This window comes from Balaenoptera physalus (genome assembly GCF_965194825.1).
Source record: "Balaenoptera physalus genome assembly, chromosome: 1".
Lineage (NCBI taxonomy): Eukaryota > Metazoa > Chordata > Mammalia > Artiodactyla > Balaenopteridae > Balaenoptera > Balaenoptera physalus.
Window position 1 is genome coordinate 137,950,259 of NC_138882.1, and position 25,022 is coordinate 137,975,280.

General features: G+C 45.7%; 1 long non-coding RNA gene across 3 annotated transcripts in view; it reads right to left on the reverse strand.

Moving 5' to 3' along the window:
- LOC309641426 overlaps window positions 1–25,022 on the reverse strand; it is a 181,599-nt gene that overhangs the window by 10,820 nt on the left and 145,757 nt on the right. Inside the window, exon 4 of one of the 3 annotated variants that reach the window (XR_014252601.1) lies at window positions 18,532–18,661. The exons of 1 other annotated variant lie outside the window; for it this stretch is intronic. This is a non-coding gene — a long non-coding RNA (uncharacterized lncRNA). Of the gene's footprint in view, window positions 1–7,648; window positions 14,759–18,531; window positions 18,662–25,022 lie in introns of those variants that run through there. One more of the 3 variants, XR_014252602.1, reaches the window with a different exon arrangement.

A 25,022-nucleotide genomic window follows, 5' to 3' on the forward strand; every position in this document is an offset into this window, starting at 1 on the left:
TAGGTCACCTTTGCTGTGACACAGCAGGAACTCTCTGAGATTGCAGCCTTCTGGTAAACCACCAACACTTTCTCTCCCAAGACCCTTCTTGCATGTGTGCAGTGACCCAGTTGCCTCTCCAGATGGTCCCAGGTCCCATGCTGAGGGCCGTGGAGATCTTCCTCTTTGGTGTCCCTTCTCAGCAATGCCTTATGTGTCCTGAGCTAATTGCAGTTGAAGACATTTCCTTTTCTGACCTTTGCCAAACCACCTTTTACCTAATTCCTGGTGTTTACCCTGTCGAGAGGGTGTGTGGCCAGAACCCAGAGACCAGACAGACCCACAGAGGCAAGAGAGATTAGGAAAGTCCCAGTGGGATGCCACAAGCCCCAGCTACATGTCCCATGAGTGTCGGCCAACAAACTGAGTCACAGAGTCCAGCGGCAAAGATCAAAACCAAGCCTTGAGGGCAGACACCGGATTCCACAGATTGTCCCCCGGGTCCATCTTCACTCTTCTTTCCTTCTCCATATACCCACTATTACTCACTGAATGTTTTTCTTTTTAAAATTCATTTTCATCTTTTATTTTTTTAAATAGGCAGTCACTTTTATTTATTTTTTTAATAAATTTATTTATTTTATTTTTGGCTGTGTTGGGTCTTCGTTGCTGCATGCAGGCTTTCTCTAGTTGTGGAGAGCGGGGGCTACTCTTTGTTGTGGTGCACGGGCCTCTCATTGCGGTGGCTTCTCTTGTTGCAGAGCACCGGGTCTAGGCGCACAGGCTTTAGTAGTTGTGGCTCTCAGGCTCAGTAGTTGTGGCACACAGTCTTAGTTGCTCCACGGCATGTGGGATCTTCCCGGACCAGGGCTTGAACCCGTGTCCCCTGCATTGGCAGGCAGGTTCTTAACTACTGCGCCACGAGGGAAGCCCCTAAAATTCATTTTTAAACTTAAATAAGTAAAACTGTGTATCAGTAGGGTAAATGAAGAATGAAGGTCACTTGTCAAAAATAAAAAAGGAAGCCTTAAAAATAGATTTAACTATCAAGGTAGAAACCGTCTGTCCACGTTTTACCTAAAATTGTAGGTCATGGCCATGGCAGAGTGCCTGCCTCACCTTGGCCTGCCTTGGGCTGGAGTGTCCAGGCCTGACCCAGAGTCAGCCTTGCACGTGGGGCCTGTTTCCACCACCTGTGGTTGACAGACTGAAGTGACTTCAGCTAGCTGGACCTGTTTCCTTCCCCATCAATGGGGGACCACAATAGTACCTGCTTTGTAGGGCTATTGCAAAGATTAAATGAAATAATGCAATGAAAGCTCTTAGCACAAGGCCTGGCACACATTATACACTCCACAAATGCTGTCTATCTTTTCCAGAGCTCTCCCTATAAGTGCACTTGTGATTTTCAGACCGTTCATCCCAGTGTTTGTTTGGGAAGCATGGTTTTTAATCAGTAAGGCCAAAGTTCAACTTGAAATAGAAGGCATCTAAGTGATGAAACAGAGAGAAAAATATAATTATAGTGCTATTATTGCTCAGGATGAGAAACAGTAAACTAGAACAATGGTTCGTGAGGAGCAATTGGCCAAGATTAAACGCATCTTTATGAAGGCAGTCAGGACTGCCTCTAACAGAAGGGGCTGGCCCCGCCCTCTGGCTCCACCCCCTCACCCAAACAGCCCTGTAGCGGAACCTAACCCTGGCTTCTTGGCAGCAGTGGGAGTGAATCAGGTCAGCCTGAGTCCAGAGTCCTGAGTCCTGAGCCCCACTTGGCACAGCTTCAACCACAGGTCTGGGGTCACAGTCGTGCCTGCTCCAGGCCAGAGGCCTGGCTCCCTGCACTCAAGGTGCCTCTCAGCTTGGAACAGGGGCACAGCTGTGGCCAGTTCCCAGCCTCCGGCACAGCAGCTTCCAGACATTCTGCCACAGAATTTTCCCAAATGAAACTTCCCCCCTTCCTGTACAGCTTGGCTCTGGCCACCTTGAACTCCTCTCACTTTCAACCACTTCCTTTCTTTCTCAACACGAGCTTCCCTCCACAGGCCCTGAGTTTCTTCATCATGTCAGTTCACTTCACCCACCTTCCAGGACACTAATCTACCTTCCTCCTCTCCTCTCCTCTCCTCTCTCTCCTCTCATTCTCTTATTCTTTCTTTTTCACCCTACCTTCTCCTCCCCTCCCTTTCTTCTTTCCCAAATGTTTTGAGAGCATTTACTAATGGGCTAGGTATCGTGTTAGAGATTACTGTGGTAACAGGATCCTTGTCTTTATGGGATGCTTTCACTAAAAGGAAAGACTAACACTAACAAATAATTTCTTGAATAATTATTTAATTACACCCATAATAATGCTGAAAATAAGGGATCCAAGTGGGCCAGATCCTACAGACCTGACTTGACATTGCCCACAACCAGCTGGCATATCTAATGTGCTAGACGGGGACTGCCCTGTAGAGCAAAGATTATGTCTGCTTCACATTATATCTCCAGGGTCTAGTACAGAGCCTGGCACGAACATAGTAGACACTCAACAATTACTTGTGGAATCAATGAATAAAGTGCTTTTAGTATAACCTGTTAGTACTCATTTAGACATGGGAATCATGAGGGAAAGTCCCCTTTCTCAATCCCATCTCCTCCCCTCACCCTATCAACAATCAGGTAATTAATAGCCAATTAGATGCTAAAGGAATGAGGTGTCAAGGAATAGAGGAAGGCCAAGTTTTCTCCTAGATTCTCTGCCCTCAGCTCTCCCACTGAGGAAAATGTACCCAGAACCTCCCTTCCAGGAACCCCCAGCTTTGGGGACAAAAAAAGGGCAATCCCTCTGCCTGGCTTCACAACTTCTTTGGTGTGGAGGCATTTTGACTACCCTCACCATGGCCAAAAAAGTGTCTTTCAATTCACATCCGCTTTGGGACTTGTTATTCCGACTGCCTCAATTATGTAGGAAGCAGTGGGTTACTGAAAATCATGCTAATATGAACAGCTATGAAAAGATATTAATCCAAAATGAGGGGCAGGGTACAACTTCTAGTAATAAGTGAAAGGAGAAAATATCCAGAACACGTCTACTCCATCACAGTTTCACTTCAAACTGGAAAATAATAATAAGGTGTTAAAAGATGGGAGGAAACAAACTGACAAAGTAAACAAACCCTCCAATTACAGCACAGGTACCACTGAGAGGAGGGCAGAGTACCACTGTCAGCCTCAGGCCCTCAGGGAGATGTGTGGAGGTCATGATGTGTGAGAAGGGAGAAGATGGGCCATCGGGCAAGAAATAAACAGCCTTGGGCTTGACCTGAACTTGAGCTGGCTCTGATAGGAATCTGTCCAACTTGGCAGTGATGTGACAGTAAATTCCATGGATTTGAAAGCACAATTCACAGCAAAAAACTTGATTGCATTTTGGACAGAATTATCCTCATTGTTACTGAGCTGGACAAAAAAAAATGTGCAAGAGATGCAGCATCTGTAACTGTCTGGCCTGGGACACAATTGGTCCCTTTCTCCCTGGTACCCAGGGGAAGTAGGCTGATATAAAGGCTGGTGAGGTCACCTTCAACGCACCGTGTGTGCGCCGGCAGGCACGTCAGAGCTAAAGAGAGACGGATGCTCAGCCCACTTTTGGACAAGCAATAAGCTCAGCATGTTTGCTTCATAAACTCAGAATTTAATAGCTGTAAAGGATGTTAGAAACTGCCCAGTCCAAAAGTCCTGAAGTAGTTCAACCCCATTGTTTCCAGGGTGAGACTGAGGTCAAGACACAGGAAATGACTTACTCAGAGAGCATCGCTAAATTGGTAGCAGAGCCAAGACCTGCTCACAAGGTGCCTTCTTCTACTTCAATTTCCTCATGTGGTAGAGGTCAGTAAATGTTAGCCATCATCACCTCTGTTACTATTATATGCACTTTGCACACCCTGTGGCAATCAGACTGTATCTTCCTGCCTTGTGAATGCAGAAACTGAGAGTCACACAGCTAACGAGGAGCAGCCCTGGAACCCTGGTGTTCTGATGCCACTGCTGTGCCCCCTCTGGTCCTCACACTGTCTCCGTGCACGCCGTGTCCCGTGATCTGCATACTGTGAAGCTCTGAGCCTAGAAAGACCCTGTGATCGTTGGTTCTAGAAAATAGCTCTGCTAACTTTGTCTGCACAGCGGCTGGGCTGTTGGGATGCTCCCCATGGGGACAAACGAACAACCTCTTCAGGATGACTCTTTTCTTTCTGGTGAGTGTACAACTGGGGACCGTGCTAGAAAGCAGAAGCAGCTCAGACAGGATGCTGGAGAGGCAGACAAGCAGCGGATCCCAGAAGGGCCCTGTCCAGGTTAGGGTGCTTGGATTTTAGTTTACCTGTGGAAACGCTGGTGCGGTTTGAGGAATCAAATGCCGTGGCAAGATCTGTGCTTGAGGTATTTCGTGCTGGCGGTTGGGCGAAGGATGGTTTTGAGAGGGTTGGAGGAGAGGTGGGGAGGACTGACGGGGGTGGCAGCTTAGGGGAGATGATGGTCGTAGGGGAGCAATGGAGGGGCAGGCTGAGGCCAGAAAGGGTGGAGTCAGGGTGAGTCTCCAGTTTGCAGCTTTGATGGCTGAGTGGGATGAGGGAGGAAAACACATGGCACCGGGGGGAAGACTAAGAGTTCTGATTTAGACAGTTTGAGATAAAGATGCCCAAAGGATATTTGAGGCTGGATTCCTCCAAAGCAAGGCCTGGCACACAGATTTATGTGCTGGTCGTTTATTTCAGAAGTGATCCCAGGGAACAGGAGTGAGAGACCAGGGAGGCTAATATAGGACAGCATGGAAAGTCAATCAAGGATGTGTATCATGTTGGCCCCTCCATGGGACACTAGCACTGGATCCTCCCAGGGCCTCCTGGGGAACTTACACTACATCTCAGGATTGGCCACCAAAGAGACAAAAGGGAGAAGCATTATCCACTGGTTCTTGTACCTCATTGGTCCAGGGCTTCTCCATGGAATGTTATGCCCTCCCTCTGCCCCCATATCTGAGTTGCACATGTGTAAAGGTCAGGCACTTCCACAGGTAGCCGGGATGAATGAATAGGTGTCCAGGGGCATTAGAGAAGCTCCAAGGCGGAAGCAAGGTGTAAGCTACTTGCTGAGGTAAGTTACTATGTGAATTGAATCAAAGCCAGGGCTGAACTGCCTGCCAGAGCTGCTTCTGGACTTGGAGGTGAGACCAAGGGTCTGTAAGATGATGCACAAGAGGCATCCAATTCATGAGACATCTAGGTGGGGCTGTCCAGTGGGCAGATGCATAAATCATCTAACCACTTCTCTGGTGGCGCAGTGGTTAAGAATCTGCCTGCCAACGCAGGGGACACGGGTTCGAGCCCTGGTCCAGGAAGATCCCACATGCCGTGGAGCAGCTAAGACTGTGTGCCACAACTACTGAAGCCCACGAGCCTAGAGCCCATGCTCTGCAACAGGAGAAGCCACTGCAATGAGAAGCCCGTGCACGGCAATGAAGAGTAGCCTCCGCTCGCTGCAATTAGAGAAAGCCCGTGTGCAGCAACGGAGACCCGATGCAGCCAAATAAATAAATTTTTAAAAAAAGAGGAGAAGAAGAAGAAGAGAGGCGGGGGCTGGAGATAAAGATTTGGGAATCATCAGTGCACAGGTGGTGGTTGAAACCATGGGAAAGTGAGCTGAGTGCCAAGAGCAATAAGCTGAGGACGGCAGCCTGGGGAACACGTCAGGGGAAGGCAGAGAAGAGGAGCCCAAGGCAGAGCAAGAAAGGTTAGGGAGGTAGAAGGAAGTGTGCAAAGTGTGGTTCCGCGGGAGCCAAAGGGGCAGCAAGGGGACTGGTCTGAAGGTCTCTAATTCATCACAGGCCCTTAGAAACCCCACCAGGTCTGGGATTCAGGAGGTGGTGGGTGCCATCAGCAAGAGGAAGCTTAGTACAAGTGTGGCATCGGAGGCCAGAAAACAGTGGGCTGAGGTATGCACAGGAGGTATGAAACTGGAAGGAATAATACAACCTGCAGAGTCACGGGGATTGCCCTCACACAGGATGAGGACAACAAGGAGGTGGGAACAGATTTTAGGTCAGAGAGTGAGGAGATGAGGGAGATCAGACAAAAAACGATGCACTCTTAGACTGGGGGAGCACATGGGCTAGAACTGGCCATTTTTCTTTTCCGACTGTGACCTTCACACCTGAGGATCACAGGAAGAGTCTGCTCTAGCACTCAGTTATTGCTATTCGTCGGTTAGCATTTACGAAGCCTCGTGCAAGTAACTGAGGACAATACAAGAATGACTGTGATCCCGTCCCTGCTTGTCAGGAGCACTCAAGCTTAGAGCCTGGGAATTAGCTACGCTCCAGAGGAAGTTAGAAACTGGGCTGGGTCAGGGATGCTGATCTGGGGTCCAGGAGTCTATTCGTTCTTTCAACAAATTTGCTGAGGGGCTACGATTGGCCAGGCCTGATCCAAGTGCTGAGAATACATCAGACAACAAAACAGACCAAAATGTTGCTCTCCTGGACCTTATATCTTAACAAGATGTATTAGTCAGAAGAGTCTGCAAAGCATCAGTGGCTTAACCAAGCAATGCTTCATTTATTTCTCCTTCACACAAAGTCCACTGTGATTCTCCAGGGCAACTGTCCTCCAGGCAGTGACTCAGGGGCCCAGAAGGCTCCACCAATTCAGTCTGAGGTTCCTTGGTTGCTATGGCAGAGGAACAGAGGAGAGACGGGAACCTGCCATGGGCTGGTCAGTACAGCAGGAAATACCCACCACACTTTCCTTCAGGACTTGTCACATGGCCTCACCTAATGACACACAGGCAAGAAATCTGGAGGAGCAAATGGAATAACTGGTGAGCACTATTATTTCTGCTCCTTGTGAGGAGACAGCCTATAGACATAATAAATAAATAAGTTATATACTATATAAGAAGGTGGTTAAGTTCCATGGGAGAAGGAGAGCAGGGTAAGGTGGATGGGCAATGTCTGGGTTGGGGGGGAGCATTTTTAAAGAGGGTATTCACGGTAGGTTTCATTGAGAAGGTGGCATTTGAGCAAAGCCTTAAAGGAGGTGAGGGAGCCACTTGCATATCTGGGAGAAGAGTGGCCTCAGCAGAGGGAACAGTCTGTACAATGGCCCTAAGGCAGGAAGATGTCTTGGGGAGGAGAGAGCAGTAGTAGGAAGTGAGGTCAGATGGGTAAGGAGGGAGCGGAAGGAGGAGAGGAACAGTGTACGGATTGGGTAGGGCCTTAGAGGCCATTTGTCAAAACTTTGACTCTGAGGGGAAAGGAAGCCACTTATAGGACTGGAGCAAAAGAGCGTGCAGCTTTAACGTGACTCCTCTGGCTGCTCTTTGGAGAATAGGCTGTAGGGCAGGGAGGCTTCCAGGAAACCAGATAGAAGGCCGTGCTAGTCACCCAAGCGGGAGACGGATGGTGGCTGGGGCCAGGATGGTAGCACCGATGAGAAGCAGTTCAATTCTGCACATTTTTGGAAGTCCGAGCCATGGGGCGGAGTTTCTGGAGCTTTTGTGCTTCATCAGCTCTGACTGTTTACGTCACAACAGTCCAGAGTTCCTGAGATGAAAGTGAGTCCGGGGTGGGGGGAAGGAGGCGGGGAGAGCGAAGGTGGAGGGAGGGGGCAGGTAGCGAGTCCAGTGACAAGGCTGAGAACTAACTGGACTCTAAGCCACGCCCTTCCCTGCGCAGCGAGCCTGCGGAGGGATTTGCCTTCAGAGCACGTGGAACCTGCTGACGGGACGGTCATGCCCATTTCCCACGAAACCCCAGCCCTGCAGTCTGGCCACCTGTCAGTTATCACAGATACACATTAAACAGCAAGGTGAAGAGCCTGAGGTCTGCAAAGTCAAGATGACCTTAAAAGCCAGGGTCAGAGTCAGAAAAGGAACGCTGGTGCCCTGCCTCCGGGCTTTGTGCAGCTGCTTCCTTCTCCTGCTCTTCCCTCTTTGACCCATTTTTACCGAGGTCAGAAGAATTGGGGCAGGGGGGAGAGACGATCCGAGTGAGTCTTTCCGACCTATCCTGTCATCCCACCTCACTCCTCTGCACTTGGCACAGGCTTTGGGAGTCCCCGCACCCGCAGAATGTTCAAGTCTAGCCCTGTGAGGTGGACAGAATGTATCAGGAAGCACAGCAAAACAGCCGCAGTCTGTGTAGTGGTTGGAGGTGAAAAGCAAAGACTCTGGTATTAGAACTGGTTCCAATCCCAGTTTTGTCACCAGTTAGTTATGGTACCTGGGACAGTTACTTTAGCTTCAGTAAGGTTCAGTTTCCCTATCTGAGAAATGGGGATAAAACCTATGTCATAGAATTGTTACAACAGACATTATTGTATGTAAAGTGTCTGGCTCAGAATAGGAGGATATGACAGATCCAGTACGTTGGTTTACTCAAAATCTTTTCTCAAACATCTTCTGCCTTCCTCTACTAGAGAGGGTAGAAGAGGGACAATACTCAAACTCCCAGCTCTTCTGTAGCTAGGGGTGGCCATAAAACCCAGTTAGGGCCAATGGGATGTAGGTAGAAGTCCTTGACTTTTCCAAATAAAAAGGCAGGGCTTCCAAGCATCAAGTCCTTACTCTTCTCTCCACCCCTCTCCCCCACCTTCTTGCCTGGAACTCAACTGTGAGAGTGGAGGTAGAGCAGCCATTTTGCAGTCATGAGGTAACAAGACAAGAATCATAAGCAAAGGATGATGGGGTGGCAAGACAGAAAGCACTGGGTACTTGAGGACATCGTGGAGCTTCTATTTTAGTCCATGGCTACCTGCCCAGAAATTTATTGTTGTGTGAGACAAATACCTCCTCACTGGTATTCACCAGTGTTTGGTGGGGTTTCTGCTATGTGAAGCAAACACAATATCAGTAGCTATCATCATCATCATCACTGTTCTCCTGCATCTATCACAACTTCCAGTCACAGATTTAGATTTTATTATCTAATTGGGGAGCCAATTAGGATTTATTAAATGAACCTCTAAGGTATCGTTTCCCAGGGAGTATTCCAAGAAACATTGGTTCTTCCAGATATTAATAGGTATTCTGAGAAAAGAAAACTCTCTACTGTCAAGTGAACAAATGGTGGTACCTGGCAGAGATATTTTAACAGTGATTTCAAGCCGGTGTACTATCTGAGGGCTTTCCAAAGGATATGTGTAAAAAAAATTATTTTAGAGAATCAGGTTCAGATCCTCAGCTACCATAAGTACTCTTTGCAAAAATTAATATGTCTAAAGACTCCTCATTAGGATTCCTCTCTCCCTCCTGTCTTTTCGTCACGTCCATCTTCCCACCTTACAAAAGAAAGGTGCATCTCCCGCCCGACCAGAAATTACCCTGATGCAATGCACTAAAGTTGTAGAAAGCTCTGTGCCACAAAGAGACGATTCCGAATATTGCTGTTTAACTGGATTCTAATGGCCAGGTCATCCTTTTGCAAGCCTTGTGGTTCCCAATTCTTTGCTTTCAACAGAATTGAAGGACACTCTAATTGAATTGTCAGCTGATAAATCATTAAAATCTTTTCTTAATGATGAATGACCATGTGATCTTCGTCTTATATCTTTGGAATAGTGCAGACGTGAGTGGCAATGCTATTAAGTCTATTCTCACCTACTTATTTATGTGAACACAGTTTCTCAATGCCTATATCTGTAAAAATAATAAATAGGAATAGAATGGCTGCTGCACCCTGTCTCATTCTAGCAATAAATAACTCACCCATGGATACAAAAAACAATTGAGAAAAAGCGATACTCAGCTTATTAATGAATGCAATTCCAATAAAAATTTAATTTTACGTTTAATAATTTTGCATCATAATGAATTGTAATATTTGTCTGTTGTTTTGACTAATTCTGTGCTAATGATAACTAAGTCCAGAAGAAAAACTTTTACAACACTTTGCAGCCCTCGACTTACATTTGCGTGTGTGTGTGTAGGTACAGAAGTATGACAGAGTGACCAGTAAAGGCCTTTAAACATTTAAACATTATTTTAGAATAAAATTCTGTGGGAGGGATTTCCCTGGTGGTGCAGTGGTTAAGAATCTGCCTGCCAATGCAGGGGACACGGGTTCGAGGCCTGGCCCGGGAAGATCTGACATGGCACGAAGCAACTAAGCCTGTGCACCACAACTACTGAGCCCGCGTGCCACAACTACTGAAGCCCACGCACCTAGAGCCCATGCTGTGCAACAAGAGAAGCCACCGCAGTGAGAAGCCCGCAAACCTCAACGAAGAGTAGCCCCCGTTCCCTGCAACTAGAGAAAGCCCATGCACAGCAACTAGAGAAAGCCCGCGTGCAGCAACCAAGACCCAATGTAGCCAAAAAATAAATAAATGAATGAATAAAAATTAAAAAAAAAAAAATTCTGTGGGAAAAGTGGAAAGGAGAAAAATGGTGACCATGTGTATTAAAGAAAAGCTTGTTCATGTACTTTTAAACTAGATGGTGGTGGATATCAAATTCTTGTAGCTGGTGTCAAATTGCTGTGGTATTTAGAATTCCTTGGAAAATATTTAAGAGAGCAATGTAAGAGCTTTATTTTTAAATGGCAATATTTATAATATGTCAGAAATCATATCCTTTGCAACTATTTAAACTTATCGTGAAACTTTTTAGATGTTTATTTTAAAAATGGATGGGGGTATACAGTTTTCAAAATTTTGGAGGAGTATACAGGCAAAAATTTGAAGATCACTGCCTTAGAGGATCTGCTTTCATGGATAGATAAAAATGCCAAGTATTAAGAATGATATTGTGGAACTAGTGCTTCTACAATCATTTATTCTTCTGAAAAAGGCTAATTATAATCACTGCCTTGCATATTATACTGTACCCAGCATCCTTTACACATAGATAATGCAAAGCTAAACTTTACTCCTCTCTCTCTCCCACTTAATCACAAAAGACAGCTGTTTGGAATCCAAAGTTATTAATCTATTAATAAGATTTCATCTAAATTGTGAGGACAAGAATATAGTCTACAATCAAGTAGCTTAAAAGAGAAATACATTTGGAGGACAAAATACCAAAAAAAAAAAAAAAAAAAGGATAGGATTCATAACAAAAAGCAAATTAAATATGTTGTCAGTGAGAGCTGAGTAGGAAAAATAGGCAGTGCCAAGGGATGAGAGTTAACTGCTCTGTCCCAGCTGTCTTTTGAAGAATGTATTGTCTACTTTTATGGGATGCATATGTTGGGACCCAGTAGATCTAGAAAGAGATGGAAAAGGCAAAGAATAGCAATCAAGAACAATGAAGATCTGATTTTATTGAAAGGCCTAGATTTCACTTTAAAGTAGTTCACTTATTAAAAGATTTATGTTTCTGTCTAAATAGGAAGTCAAATGGTAACCCAGGGGATGTTTTAGAGTCAAACCTCTCAGAAGAAGGGAATTACTCAGGGTGTATTAAGGATACATTAATATTTTTTTGAAGGGATATTTGTTTTGGTAAAGAATCTTTGGTGATCAAAATTCCTGCTTAGACTTCTTCCACTGTATAAAAGGAAAAATGGGATAAAAGTGAAGAAAATAAAACTTCAGATTATCACAACCATTGTAAGATGACCGACTTGTAGCTTGAATCAATTCTAATAACTAAAGCCAACTTTTGGTTAATAATCATAAGAGATGCTATTAATAATATTAATAATAACTCAATTTATTGGTTACTAACTAGTACTTATAACTGAATAAATTATTCAGTTTCATAACTAATTGTCAAGCTTCATTTAAGCCAAAAGTCCTAACATCTCCTCTGGTAGAGGTGTCATAATGATCTAAAGACAGGAGAGATGTAGGAAAGACCTGACTGATTCACAGTAGGGACTCTTGACATTTGAAAATAAGGAGCCAAGAGAACAGGGCAGTTCTCTCCAGCCCACCCAGGAGAGAACAGAAGACCTGCTTTTAAGAAATCAAAACAACAACAAAACAATTCTCTCATTTCCAGTCCACTCCAACATCACATATCAAGTGTTAGTTATTTTGGAATGAAGAATAAGACTTTTCCCCAGTGAATTTGCTCCTTCTTCTGCATTGCCTTGCTCATTGTGAGTCTACAACCTGTACACCTGCACACGGCAGCCTTGATTCACCATCTACCATTCTCCCACACTAGAAACCTGGGAATCATCCTTGGTTTCCTCTAATATTTCCCTCATCCACTTCTCTCCATCTGTCTGTCTCCTAGCAAAGAACTCAAACATGTATGGAATAAATGACCTGATTTAATATGATCTATGATTGATCTCTTTCTTCAAGGAGTGCTCTGTGAAAAATGGGGAGCTGGATACAAAAACCCCTTGTCCTTTAGCTCTTCAGGTGCCACCTCCTCCAGGAAGCCTTGCAGACCCCCTTCCACCAATCAGACTCGGGTATGTGACCCTCCTCTGATCTCCCAAAGCACCCTGTGCTTACATTTGCCAAAGAACTTATAATTCTGTCTTGCAACCATTAATTTACTTGCCTGAGTCCCCCACTAGCTAGGGACTTTTATACCTGGATCCCCAGTGCCTAGAAGAGTATCTGGTGCAAAATACAAAGACAATGAATGTTGTTGAATGAATGAATGAATGAATGAATGATACAAGGAATAAGTGCAATAAGAGGTACCCACAAAGCAGTCCTATGGGGAGACATATGAAAGAGCAGCTAATTCTGCTATTAGGGTGAGTCAAAATATGAGTTGGAGTTTCCCTAGTGAATAAGGCAAGGAAAGGTGTTATAAGCAGGAGGAATAGCATGAACAAAAGCATGTGGGCAAGAAAGCACATGAAATATTTAAGATAATGGGAGCCTGGCAAAGCTCAAGAACAGCTTTGAGTGGGAGAAAATGGGGCAGATGTGGCTAGAAAAGTTGTTTTAAACAAGTTGTAAAAGATCTGGAAGAGATATCAAGGGGATTGAAAATTATAAAGTAGAAAGTCACTGAAGTTTTTAAGCAGTAGTAACATGATCAGATCTCTAAAAGAGAAAAAATACTTTGTTTCCTTTTTGGTAACTAAAAGCCATAGATCTAACTTCCTCCATCTTTATATTTCTTGCTACTTCATGAAAATAAAAAAACAAAGGCCAGCTGAAGCAATTCCTTGCCTGGTCTGAACTAGGCACTTTTTTTTCTTTTCCTTGTTTTCTGGCCAGTCACTTGGTGAAGCGAGTGCATCATACAGCTGGGAAAACACGAGCTTCTCGAGTTTGTTTGGCTTCGGAGCTATGTGGGTGAGTGTGAGTCTGGGCAGTGTGTCAGCTCCTTCCTGAAAGTCTGGGTCAAGGAAGTCCACGATACAACCTTGTTTACTTGATTTTGCTTTCAGTGTTGAGAACACTGGTTCTGATGACTACAAAGGTGTATGTGGTCGCTGTTGGCTCACAAGCCTGCAATTCCTTTGAAAAGATGATCTGATTGGGACAACTGTGACCTTATTTTAATACCTCAGTTCCTTTTGAAATGCCCAAATGGAACTTGATGCTTTATTTTCCTAGTGGATTTTGTTCCTGGCTAACCATCGTAGTTCAGTGGGTCATTAGGAGTAATTCTTCAGGACTGAATCGCTGGGCTGGCAGATTTGGAGGTGGGGGACTCCCACCTTGAGGGACCAGTCTGCTAGCCCAGATACATGGAGTTACAGTTAATTGACAAATGTACACTGAGTGCCTGCTTTGTGCCAAGCACTGGGATCCCAACATAATCAAACAGTTTCTACCAGAGTCCAGTAACTAGACTGAAAACTCATCAAAGGTAAAAGCCAACTCTTATTTCTCTTATATCTCCCAAACTGCCTAGTGCAGTTAACTCAAGGCGGAGCCTCAGTAGATACGAAGGTCTTAAATAAACAGGTATATTTCAATTTTGCCCAAAAAATATTTACTAAGAACCTACTATGGGCCAATATCATGTTAGGTAGTAGAGAGACAAAGATGAGAAAGATTGGGCCTTTACCCCCAAACTTCTCACAGTCTGGTGGGGAAGACAGACATTGAAACAATTTTTCAGCCTATTTGAATCTGAGCCTCCAAGGAACCCCAAGGCCCCTAAAGAACCTTTTGCCACTTTGTCCCTCCTCTGGAACCCCCAGGCCTCCCTACAAAAAGGCTGGCCGGGATACTGCCCAGCACAATGTCCATTCTGATGCTTTTGCCTTTTCAGTTGGTATTTTACTATCATTCCTACAGGTAGTAATAGAGGCACAAGCCTCTCTTACTTGGGGCTCAGAGGAGGGAACAACTTGACAACATGACCTGAGATGAGAGCCTGATTAGTTCTGGAAGGGGATTACGCAGTCTCCAGCAAAACCCAACACAGCAGGTGATGTTTTGTTTCAAGGAGTCTACTCAAACCAAAAAAACCCCTACTCCCCCAAGCATGGGTTGTACAATCCAGATAGAAGGGCACCTGACCATTATTTCATGTTGGAAATGATGGATTCCAGATATAGAAAATCATTTTGAAATGGTATTATAAAACATTTTAATTTTAAAAGTTAATTTAAATAGTCATTTCTTCTGATTCTGCACCAAACATTATCCACAAGCCTGGTTTTGTAGCCATCTTGGTTCAAATAATCATGTTACCTGCTGAATCCTTAGACTCACTCATGAGCCATAGTGATCCAGAGAACCTTCCAAGGACCAGTTTAAGAATCTTTAGAGCTAACCCTCCAGGCAGAGGAGAAAGGAATGTTTTTGTTTCCTTTTCATCCCTTGCAAAGCTGATGTTTAGAGCCTAGAAAAGTGGAACCTTCAACATTCTGAAAAACAAAAAGAAAGAGATGGAGAGAGAGTGAGAAGGAGAAAGGAAGGAAAGAAAAAAAGAACGAAAGGGGGAGGGAGGGAAGAAAAGAGAAAGGGAGAGAAAAGAAGGAAAATCATCTACCCAAACCTCTCCTCAGATTTTCAAAATATAAATTCATAAAATCCTAAAGCTGAAAGGGCCAATTTCCCACTTGTAAAAGCATCAAACATCACCTGAGCCGGTTCTTCAGTAAGAACCACAATTATTCTACAGAAACATATCAACAGTTCTCTGCTCAATTTTATGAGCAAAAGCAATGAAACAAATTACACTTGTCTGTGTTCTATAGGTAATTGAATTTGGCTTCTTAAAATTCAGGTGTTGGACTGTTGAGCAGAACATGCTAGTTCCTTTGTTAATGCTTTTGTTTCTACCTCCTTTCACCCAAAGCAAGATTTCATAATTGGATTATTTAAAAATAAATTACTGGCACAAGACTAGACTAGTCTCTTGTCACTTTTCCAGCCTCATCTTTCTCCACTTCTTGCTGTGCCCACAAACTAGAGCTCTCAATTCCCATGCAGACACCACACCATTTCACCTCCAGGCATTACCCACATCCCCTCTCCACGGAATGACCTCTCCCACAGTCTCCCTGCAAGCATGGATTTCTCCAGGATGACCTGCCTCCTCTCCCTTCCTCCTCTGGATAAGAAGCCCTTCCTTTGCGCTCCTCTCTCACGTTTAGTGCATCTTTCACCATCCCACTTACCACCTCACATTGTAAGGACCATGTTTGTGCACACACCCGTCTCCCCCTCTCCCCAAACACAATGACTATGCATCACTTATTTTTCACATTCTTATGGCCTAGCATACTATCTGAAAATAGTAGGTACTGGTATCAGTTCTTTATTGCTGCCTAACAAATTGCCTCCAAACTTAGCAGCTTAAAGCAACAATATTGATAATCTCACTTTCTGTAGGTTAGGAATTCAGGTGCGGTTGCAGCTTAGTTGGGTGACTGTGGCCCAGGGTCGCTCACGAGGCCGCAGTCAAGGTGCCAGCCAGGCTGCCATCATCACAGGGGTTACTTCAGGAGGGCTCTGCTGCCTAACTCACTCCTGAGGCTGTTGGCAGTCCTCAGAAGACCGACTTCCAAGTCAATCACATGGCTGTCCGGCAGGCTATAGGTCCCTCTGGGCTCTCGACTGAAGATATTATTTCCTTACCACATGAGGCTCTCCGCAGAGTTACTCAAAACATGGCAGCTGGATGCCCCCAGAGTAATGGCTCAGAGAGAGACAGAGACAGACAGACAGACAGAGAGCTCACGTGCGTTAGAGCACGTGAGCAAGATGGGAGTCTCTGTCTCTTTGTAACCTAATCTCAGAAGAGACATTCCATCACTTTTGCTGTGTTCTATTTGTTCGAGCCCAGTCACTAGGTCTAGCCCACACTCAAGGGGAGGGGATTGAACAAGGACGTGAATACCAGGAGGTATCAGGGCCGACCATGGTGCTTAGTAAATATGTTGAACAAATCGATGCATCTCTCTAGTCAGAATGAGTTTTTCCCTCCCTGAAGATGTACAGCATTTAATCTATTTATTAAGCAACACAGCACAGTGTGTGTGACTTTTTAGCTGAGCATATGCTCATACGCGTCAGTGGATTATAAGCAACTGCATAAAATCAGTGCCAAATATATGGCTGAAATGAAATAAATAATTATTGATTGGGTGAGTAAGGGCAAGAAAGGTTGACAGAGACTAGTATGTGTCCATCAATATTTGTTCTTCAGTAAAGGAACTGTCTTACTTTTAGCTGGGCACATAGGTGTTCCACCAGAGACTATATTTCCCAGTGTCCCTCACAACTAGAGATTGGCCATGTTACCAGATTTTGGCTAGTGGGATATGAGTGGAAGACTGGGAGAGCACTTTTCTTCCTTTCTTCCCCCGCTGACTGGGAGACAGAGGTTTGGGTGGGTTCCTACGAAAGAAGATAAACAATGAGGGTGGCAGGACCACCCTATCAGACAATTTCCGTATGGACTAGTACCTGAGGCAGAGCTAAACTTTTACCTTATAAAAGCTACGTGCTTTATATATATATATGTATATATATATATTACTCAGCCATGAAAAAGAATGAAATAATGCCATTTGCAGCAACATGGATGGACCTAGAGATTATCATACTAAGTGAAGTAAGTCAGACAAAGACAAATATCATATCATACCACTTATATGTGGAATCTAAAAAAAAAAGATAAAAATGAACTTATTTACAAAACAGAAACAGACTCACAGACTTAGAAAACAAACTTATGGGTACCAAAGGGGAAAGGTGGCGGCAGGGGGAGAGATAAATTAGGAGGTTGGGATTAACACACACACATTACTATATAAAAAATAATCAACAAGGACCTACTGTATAATACAGGGAACTCAATACTCTGTAATAACCTATATGGGAAAAGAATCTGAAAAAGAATAGATATGTGTATATGTATAACTAAATCACTTTGCTGTACACCTGAAAGTAGCACAACATTGTAAATCAACTATACTCCAATATAAAATAAAAAATTTTAAATAAAATAAAATAAAAACAATGTGCTTTAGGGTCTTGGTATTATATCAGTATAGGCTATTACCTGTCTGGTACAGAGTTTTTAAAAAATCCAAAAAGAAGTCTCCCATGACCCCGTCCCCTACCCCAGAGCTTGCCCCATGCTTTAAGCATGCTCTAGGAACTCCACAAATATTTCTTAGATCAAATTGTGCCTGAAGGCCCACTGGGCTGCGCTGGTGAATAAGAGAGGAGTATTAAAGTCACCACCTTTCCCTATAGTCAGGCGAGCACAGGCTTCTTGGGTCAACTCTTGTAAAATTCAGGGCTATGAGGCTTCTCAGTGAAGCAGCTACAGCAGCATGGAGTGGCCTGAACTTTCAGAGGTCGGAGGCAGAAAGCCAGCAGGGAGAGGCTTACGTCAAAATGGATTCTTCTCAAGGAAAACCTGTCCACATTGAGGTTTCCTCACAGGATGTTGATTTGCTTTCCCAAAAAGGAGAAGAGTCCTCAGCCCAGCTCCTGCAGAGGGCCAGGCCAGCAGCTCCTCCAAAGCCCGCAGCCATCAAGGGCAGGTGTCCCACTGGGCAGCAGCGGGACTGTCAGCCTTGCTCCGCACTCTGCTCTTGGAGAGCCAGCCAGCTCTCCCATCCTGGAGGAACAGGGCCTTAATCTAGAGCTGGAAAGGATCCATGGCCTCGAACTGAATGTTTTTGTTCGGTTTGTGTTCTTTTACAGTATATGGACAGAAGGCTCCAACCAACACCATCCGCGGATGCCAAAATAAAATGCTCACCTAGCCAAATCCTCTCTGCTGAGGCTGGCTCAAGGAGATGACAAACCCTTGTTAAAATACAGGAAGGGGAGAGGAAGGAAGTGGGATACACTTGCCTAGATTGAAAATCTGTTAATAAGATAGCTATGTGCCAAGTGCAGAGTAATTTGAGGCTATTTCTCTTTTATGGGAAGGTAAATTGGAGAAACCAGAAGAGGAAGAAGGGCTGAGGAACTCCAGGTTGAAGTCTACAGATTCAATCGTCTTGGAACGTGGGGAAGCCTTCAAGAAGCATTCAGGGTACTAAAGACGACAGCCAGGTCCATTACCGATGGTGATTCCGAGTGGGCAAATGTTTTCATGCTGTTGTTCTCAGAGGACGGAGACAGTCAATCTGACCGAAGGGTGGTTTTATGCAAGGGGACTGAAGGGACTCACCCTTGAAGGATGATTAAGGTTTTCCAGGTGGTCACTGGCATGCAGTGGAGAGCATGTCAGGCGGGGAGAGGCTTGAACCACACTCCAGAGGTCTCAAAGGGCAAGGTATGTTTCTGGAATTCCCCATAACCTAAGAAGGTAGAATCATAGGGCACCTGAATTAAGTCTTTGATAAGAAAGAATAGAGATGACTTCAATTAAAAATATGGAGACTATATACAAAATAGATAATGAATAAGGACATACTGTATAGCACAGGGAATTCTACTCAATACTCTGTAATGACCTACGTGGGAAAAGAATCTAAATGAATCTAAAAAAGAGTAGATATATGTGTATGTATATGTATAGGTATAACTGATTCACTTTGCTGTACAGCAGAAACTAACACAACATTGTAAATCAACTATACTCCAATAAAAAAATTTTTTAAATGTCAAAAGATATGGAGAAAATAGTGCAAAGGAGATGGGAGGGGATGAGGAAGAGTTAATAGAGCAGAGAGAAAAGAGAGACAGAATCCGTTCCCTAGGATCCAGCTATAACAGGAGCATAGGGTTCAGCAAAATGGTTGTAAAACTCGGTGGTTTAAAAGTCACAGGCTCTTGAGTCAGCCACTGCACCAATGTCCTAGGGCTGCTGTAACTACGTACCACACACTGGTGGCTTAACCATCAGAAACTTATGGCCTCGCCATTCCAGAGGCTAGAAGTCCAAGATCAAAGTGTTGGCAAGGTTGGTTCCTTTTCAGGCCTGTGGGGGAGAATCGGTTCCATGTCCCTCTCCTAGCTTGTGGTGGTTGGCTGTCAATCCTTGGTGTCCCTTGGCTTGTAGATGCGGCACCCTGTTCTCTGTCTTCATGGTCACACAGCATTCTCCGGGTGTCCATGCCTGTGTTTGTGTCCAAATTTCCCCCTTTATAAGGACACAGGCATTTGGATCAGACCCACCTTAATGAACTCATTTTAACTTGATTACCTCTGTAGAGACACTCTCTCCAAATCAGGTAACATTCACAGGTACTGGGAGTTAGGACTTCAACATCTTTGCGGGGAGGGGGCACTCAGTTTAGCCTATCACAGCCATCTCGGTTTGAATCCCAATTCTGACACCTCACTGGCTGGGTGGTCTTACAAAAACTCTTATTAGCCCCATTTTATGGGACGGAGAGCATCCTCGGTGCAAGGATGAGCACGGAGTAAGCGCCTGATCCGCATCAGGGGTTACTACTGCACGCCCTGAAGGACCACATAGGCAAGTCAAGCCCTGGCATCCTTCTACTTCAGGAATGGAGACTGAGGGGCCACGAACAGGCCCCTGTTTTACTCAGTACTTTCCCCCCACCTCCACTGCCTAGCCTAGCGCCTGGAATCTTAGGGGCTCAGTAAATACTTTCTGCAGTTTATGACTCTCTAACTCAGTTTAAATTTTGAGCCACTGTACCCCCAGAGTGACAGTAACTGAACCGATCAATCTGGGGTTTCCCTCTCTTTTTTCTTGGGATTGTGGCTCAATTTCAGTGAATCCCATTGTGCTGGGACTCAGGACGGAGGCGTGGGAGCTCGTCGTTGTCTCGCTGGTCCACCAGGCCTCTGAAGAGCCCCGGTTTGTCCTGGTTGGTCCTACAGCAGCAGTCTGCACAGGCCCTGTTCCCATCTGAACGCCCCGGCCTCCCCCATGCCCGGCTGCCGTGTTTCCTCCGTACCAGCCCAGAACACAGAAGTCTTTCTGAGTCTGTCTGAGGCTTCATCTCTGCAGCCAGCCACTCATGGGGCCTCCGTTTCCCCCAGGCAGAGCACTCCTGCCCCTGGGCTCCCCAAAGTTTTCTGAGGACCTGCAGCCCCTGACCCTGCGTCCTGAGACCACCCCACCCCGGCCCTCATTAACCCCCCCTTTACCGTCCCAAAGCCAGCCGGACTGGAGGAATCTTTGCTCTCTCTTTACTGAATTGTCCGCAGGCATTGCGGGGATAACCCCCATCTTCTCTGTCCACTGAAGAACTCGGGTTTGGAAAGCAAAGCCAGGAAGAGACCTGCAGTCTTCCTCCCCACTCAGCCTCCCAGGCATGGACCCAGACCAGTCTATTGACTCAAGGGGGAAATACCAGGAAAGGGGAAAAAAAATAAGTTAAGATTGAAAAAATATTATCCCAGCTTGTTTCAGTGAATCAATAAATGAATACATGGCACGGGCCCACAGAGCTTGGGGGAGATCCTAGGCCAGCTTCATGAAAAACCTCGCTTCTGAGGCTCCACTAAGGCCTCTGTTCCCAACGAGAGGGCCCCAAACCCTTCACAACTCTCCCACCCAGAAGTGTCAGCTCAGGGCCGAAGCGTCTACGGTTGAGGTGCTGCCTGGCCACGTGCCCCAGGTAGAATCCCAGGTTTCTTCCCCCCTGCTCCCAAGTGCGGCTGGCAGTTCCAATGAGCACTTAGCCCTGCTGCCTGGTATTATCACAGTTAATATTTGACATGGCTGACCTCCTTGCTACCTGGAACCGGTTCTTACTCAACCTATGCAGCAAAGTGAAAGTTTTGCCACTTACTACCCAGGTGACCCTCTCCCAGCCTCATTTTCCTCATAGGTAAAATGGGGATAAGAACTCCCACCTGCCGGATTGCTGTGAGGATTAAGTAACGTTACCTAAATAAAGCCCCAAGCCCGTGGCCCTCTAGGCGATGTCTGCTGCTGCAAATCACCGTGGTTGTGGCTATGGCTGGCTTGACCAGGCTCTCCTGTACCTCACCTGTGCGGAGAGCGAGGGGCGGTCAGGCTACCAGTGTCACCACAGCACAAGGGGCCCTGCCTGTGGACTTCACCCAACAGAAGGGCCGTCACTAAAACCCACTCATGCCTTAAACCACCCCAGATTAAGATCAGCATTGATCCACTCAATAGCTAAGCCCTTATGAAACATCAACTATGAGCCTGGCACTTGCATACACCTGAAAAAGGGCTCCACAGGGAGATACACATGGGCAGAATAATAATGAAATGGGCTAAAACAACTGGGTTTAAATGGAAGGAAATCATTTGTTTGCTTGTGGTCATTGATTTATTTATACCACCTTCAGAGCCTCTTATGTTTCCAAAAAGGACGTAAGGAGGCCTGGGAGAAATAAGGAACTTTACCCAGGAAGTCGTCTGTGAGCTTGGCCTGGAAGACTGTCACTGGATAGCAGTGAGGACAGAGATACTCTGGGAACAGCATGTGCAGGGACGTGGCTGTGTGGACACGCCAGGCACAAGATGCTACATTTCCCAGGAAGGAAGCGAAGTGCTCACCCCCAGATATCCACACACCTTCTCCCTCACCTCTTTCAGGTTTCTGCTCAGATGTCATGTTCTCTACCAGGCCTTCCCAAATCACCAGCGGCATGCTGGAGCCGGCAAGTACCAGCTCAGGAGAGCTGACTTAAATGTTCAGGAAACTTGCAAGCTGGTTAGTATACACGGTGATTAATGAGAATTAAGTTATGTAAATGTATAACTAAATGAATTGTATTAGAAATCAAGATTTAAAATATCCAAACTCATCACTTCTTAATATTTTTTGGCTCGTTTATGCCAACAAATAGTATTCTTTACATATATATATACATATATATATATATTCTTTTTCAGATTCTTTTCCATTATATTGAATATAGTTCCCTGTGCTATACAGAGGCCCTTGTTGGTCATCTATTTTGTATAGAGGAGTCATCACTTATTAACTATTTTACTATTATCTCTACTCAAACTTATTTATATCTACTATATTGGTTTGGTAGAAGTTGTGTATAATATTGTGCACTTCTTCCCAATTTCGTGTTTAATGATGTCACATTCATAGCATGCAATCTGCCATGACAAGAATATTTACACCATTGAAATTGGCCATTGCTACAAATCAGGACTTTTTCCACCCGGAAAGCCAGGTATTGGACATTTCCCAGCACCCCGCTGCTGGCCACCTTCCCGCTTCCCACTCCCAGCCCCATTTGCTCTGATTTGTTGTTTCCATAGACTGTACTACTCTTTAACATGTTGCACAATTTGCTCGGTATCATTATTTTCTATCTCACTACATCAGAAGTAAGCTCCATGAGGGCAAGGATTTTTCTTCTATTATGTCCTTCACGTATTTCCACACCCAAAGAGTGCCTGCCACCTGGCTGGTGCTCACTACATTTGTATGAAATAATGCTGGTGAATGCTGGACTCACCGCGGGGTAAGATGGGTGGGCATGGGGCTGGGGATGGAGCAGGAGCCCCTTCCACCCCTCTGCCTTCGCCCAGCCGCGCACTGCCGCGGTTTTCCTGAAACTCAGGCTGAAGCTCTCTTTCCCTCCCTCCATCCCTGCAGTCCCTGTGCTGCCTGCAGCCTGAGGGGTGTCTTATGTAAATGTGTCCCCCAAGGGCCCAAGTCTGAGGATTTCGCTTTTCCCTGCCAGCTTTAGTCACAGGCCAGAAGGTGCTCAGCACACGTTCCTTAGTGTTCTGGAGACCAGCGCTTTGCCATCTCTAGGGCAGAGTGGTTCCCAAGTGGCCCCAGGCCAGCAGCACCCGCAGCACCTCATTGGAAATGCAAATTCTTGGGCCCCACCCCAGACATTTCGAGTCAGAAGTTCTGGGGATGTGGCTGTCTTAGTTTGCTCAGGCTGCTAGAGCAAAATACCACAGCCTGGGTGGCTTATAAACAACAGGAATTTATTTCTTAGTTCTGGAGGCTGGAAGTCTGAGACCAGGGTGCCAGCATGGCGGGGTGAGGGTCACAGACATTTCATTGCATCCTCATGTGATGGAAGCGGCAAGGGAGCTCTCTGGGGTCTCTTCTATGCAAGCACGAATCCCATTCATGATGGCTCTGCTCTCATGACCTAATCGCCTCCCAAAGGCCCCACCTCCTGACACCAAGAGGGTTAGGTTTCAACATATGAACTTTGGGGAGACACATTCCAACCCTAGCAGAGGCCCGGCGATTTGCGTTTCCAAGATTCCAGTGCAGTGGTTTGAGGACCACTGATCTAAGCCTGAGTTCTCTAAAGCAGTGGTTTTCAAATGGGGCTATGTTTTCATCTGCCCTCCTCCCCCACGAGGGGACATTAGGCAGTGTCTGGAGACATGTGTGGTCATCAAACTCTGAGAGTCGGGGTGCTACTGGCATCCAGTGGGTAGAGGCCAGGGACGCTGCTCACCCTCCTACAATGCACAGGGCAGTCCTCCACAGCAAGAATTACCTGCCCAAAAGGTCAATTGTGCGGGGGTGGAGAACACTGTTCTAAGGTAGCCTCACTCCCCCATATCCATCCAGCCCTCCTTTGCTTCTTTCCTATCACATGTTCTTAGCACCCAGCAGCCGATAAAAACCAAGATGCCAGCCTCTGACAGGCAGCTGTGAGGAAGACAGATGAGACTGGGGACCTGCTTCATGCAGAGTCCCTGTACCGAGGAATACAAGCACTGCAGCTGACCTTTACAACCCAGCATGTAAGTATTATGATCAGAGAACTATCAAGGAGATGCTCCCAACCCAAGCTTGGAGCATCAGGGAGGACTTCCTGGAGAAAGTGGCTTCTGTGCTGAGACTCAGAGTTAGGATTCATCAGGGAGGGATGGATGGGGGATAGCTTTCCTTACGGAGAACTGACTATGTTTCAGTCACTATGCTGTGTGTTTTATTATCTCATTTCATCCCTGAAACACTTTCCAAGGTTGATACTATTATTATCTCCATTTTATAGATGGCGACACTGATGTCCAGCTACACTAAATAACTTGCCTAAAGCCACAGAGCTGGGAAACATTGAAGCAGGGATTTGAATCCAGGTCTGTAGATCTTAAAGCCTGACAGGAGGTGATTGCCTGACAGAAGGCAAAGAAGGTAGACTGGAAATTTTTTTAAAAACACCACTAACTCTTGTGTTAAGGGCTGAACTGTGTCCCTCCCACTGCCCCAAATTCATATCTTGAGGTCCCAACGACCTCTAGTACCTAGAGAATGTGACTGTATTTGGAGATAAGGTCTTGAAAGAGGTGATTACGCTAAAATGTGACCATTAGGGTGGGCCCTAATCCAATATGACGGATGTCCTCATAAGAAGTGGAAACCTGGACGCAGAGAGGGACATCAGGGACATGCACGCACAGGAAAGACCCTGTGAGGACACGGCAAGGCAGCCGTGCACAAGCCAAGGAGAGCGGCCTCAGACGAAACCAAACCTGCTGACACCTTGATCTTGGACTTGCAGCCTCCAGAACTGTGAGAAAATGAATTCTTTTGTTTAGGTCCCCCACTCTTCTGTGCCGGCAGCCCGAGCAAACTAACACACCTTGTTTCCTCTTTGGGGACATTGCTTTGAGGGTGGGAAAACTTAAGGCATGTTAAATCTTTTTGTGTTTTCTGTTGTACGATAAAAGAGAATGAGAAATCTAGGTCCGTGTCCCCTTCTCTTCCCAACCTGACCCATGCATCCCCTGCCAAAGGGACATCTGTTCAACCAAAGCTG